At 43.0% G+C, this 2,921-nt stretch overlaps 1 pseudogene; it reads left to right on the top strand.

Moving 5' to 3' along the window:
- The first annotated feature begins 1,414 nt into the window (after positions 1–1,414).
- On the top strand, positions 1,415–1,886 carry LOC113875787 (annotated as a pseudogene).
- The last annotated feature ends 1,035 nt before the right edge of the window (positions 1,887–2,921 follow it).

A 2,921-nucleotide genomic window follows, 5' to 3' on the forward strand; every position in this document is an offset into this window, starting at 1 on the left:
AGTCTTTCTGACACTGAAAGATGAATTCCCCAGGTAGGTAGGTGCCCAATATGCTACTGGAGAATAAGGGAGAAATAACTCCAGAAAGAATGAAGAGACATCAGCCAAGGTGAAAAGAGCACCCAGTTGTGGATGTGACCGGTGATGGAAGTAAAGTCTGACGCTGCAGTGAACAATATTGCATAGAAACCTGGAATGTTAGGTCCATGAATCAAGGCAAACTGGAAGTGGTCAAACAGGAGATGGCAAGAGTGAACATTGACGTTTTAGGAATCCGTGAACTAAAATGGACTGAAATAGGAGAATTTAATTCAGATGACCATTATATCTACTACTGTGGGCAAGAATCCCTTAGAAGAAATGGAGTAGCCCTCATAGTCAAAAGAGTCTGAAATGCAGTACTTGGGTGCAATCTCAAAAACGACAGAATGATCTCTGTTCCTTTCCAGGGCAAACCATTCAACATGACAGTAATCCAAGTCTATATCCCAACCAGTAATACTGAAGAAGCTGAAGTTGAATGGCTCTGTGAAACCCTACAAGACCTTCTACAACTAACACCCCAAAAAGATGTCCTTTTCATTATAGGGGACTGGAATGCAAAAGTAGAAAGTCAAGAGATACCTGGAGTAACAGGCAAGTTTGGCCTTGAAGTACAGAAAGAAGCAGGCCAAAGGCTAACAGAGTTTTGCCAAGAGAATGCACTGGTCATGGCAAACACCCTTTTCCAACAACACAAGAGAAGACTCTACACATGGACATCACCAGATGGTCAATACCAAAATCAGATTGATATTCTTTGTGGCCAAAGATGGAGAAGCTCTATACAGTCAGCAAACAAGACCTGGAGCTGACTGTGGCTCAGATCATGAACTTATTGCAAAATTCTGGCTTAAATTGAAGAAAGTAGGGAAAGCCACTGGACCATTCATGTATGAACTAAATCAAATCCCTAATGATTATACAGTGGAAATGACAAATAGATTCAAGGGATTAGATCTGACAGACAGCGTGCCTGAAGAACTATGGATGGAGGTTCCTGACATTGTACAGGAGGCAGTGATCAAGACCATTCCCAGAAAACAAATGCAAAAAGGCAAAATGGCTGTCTGAGGAGGCCTTACAAATAGCTGAGAAAAGAAGAGAAGCTAAAGGTAAAGGAGAAAAGGAAAGATACATCCATCTGAATGCAGAGTTTCAAAGAACACCAAGGAGAGATAAGAAAGCCTCCCTCAGCGATCAATGCAAAGAAATAGAGGAAGACAACAGAATGGGAAAGACTAGAGATCTCTTCAAGAAAATCAGAGATACCAAGGGAACATTTCATGCAAAGATGGGCACAACAAAGGACAGAAATGGTATGGACCTAACAGAAGCAGAAGATACTAAAAAGAGGTGGTGCTCTTTCGTCTAGGCCGCCGCCCTGCCATCCAGACTAAGGAAGACCCGGAAACTTAGGGGCCACGTGAGCCACGGCCACGGCTGCATCGGCAAACACCGGAAACACCCGGGAGGCCGAGGTAATGCTGGTGGCTGCATCATCACGGGATCAACGTCGACAAGTGTCACCCAGGATCCTCTTTAAGGAACCAGAGTTTCTGCCCGACTATCAACCTTGATAAATTGTGGGCCTTGGTTAGTGAGCAGACACGAGTAAATGCTGCCAAGAACAAGACAGGAGCTGCTCCTATCACTGATGTGGTGCGATCAGGTTACTACAAAGTTCTGGGGAAAGGAACGCTCCCAAAGCAGCCTGTCATCGTGAAGGCCAAATTCTTCAGCAGAAGAGCTGAGGAGAAGATTAAGGGTGTAGGTGCGGCTTGTGTCCTGGTGGCTTGAAGCCACATGCTGGGAAATTCATTAAATGTTAAGTGCTTTTCAAAAAATAAAAATAAAAAGAGGTGGCAAGAATACACAGAAGAACTACACAAAAAAGATCTTCATGACAAAGATAACTATGATGGTGTGATCACTCACATAGAGCCAGACATCCTGGAATGCGAAGTCAAGTGGGCCTCAGGAAGTGTCACTTCAAACAAAGCTAGTGGAGGTGATGGAATTCCAGTTGAGCTATTTCAAATCCTAAACGATGATGCTGTGAAAGTGCTGTACTCGATTTGAGAGCAAATTTTGAAAACTCAGCAGTGGCCACAGGACAGGAAAAGGTCAGTTTTCATTCCAATCCCAAAGAAAGGCAATGCCAAAGAATGCTCGAACTATGCACAATTGCACTCATATCACATCCTAGCAAAGTAATGCTCAACATCTCCAAGCAAGGCTTCAAAAGTATGTGAACTGTGAACTTCCAGATGTTCAAGCTGGATTCAGAAAAGGCAAAGGAACCAGAGATCAAATTGCCAACATCCATTGGATCTGAAAAAAGGAAGTGAGTTCCAGAAAAACATCGACTTCTGCTTTATTGACTACACCAAAGCCTTTGACTGCGTGGATCACAGGAAACTGGAAAATTCTTCAATAGATGGGAATACCAGACCACCTGACCTGTCTCTTGAGAAACCTGTATGCAGGTCAAGAAGCAACAGTTAGAACCAGACATGGAACAACAGACTGGTTCCAAATTGGGAAAGGAGTACTTCAAGTTTGTATATTGTCACCCTGCTTATTTAACTTATATGCAGAGTACATCATGCACAGTGCCAGGCTGGATGCAACAGAAGCTGGAATCAAGATTGCCAGGAGAAATATCAATAACCTTAGATATGCAGATGACACCATCCTTATGGCAGAATGCAAAGAGGAACTAAAGAGCCTCTTGATGAACTGGCTTAAAACTCAACATTCAGAAAACGAAGATCATGGCATCTGGTCCCATCACTTTATAGCAAATAGATGGGGAAACAATGGAAACAGTGAGAGACTTTTTTTTTTTTAATCCCCAAAATCACTGCAGATGGTGACTG

This window comes from Bos indicus x Bos taurus, chromosome 18, assembly GCF_003369695.1.
Source record: "Bos indicus x Bos taurus breed Angus x Brahman F1 hybrid chromosome 18, Bos_hybrid_MaternalHap_v2.0, whole genome shotgun sequence".
NCBI lineage: Eukaryota > Metazoa > Chordata > Mammalia > Artiodactyla > Bovidae > Bos > Bos indicus x Bos taurus.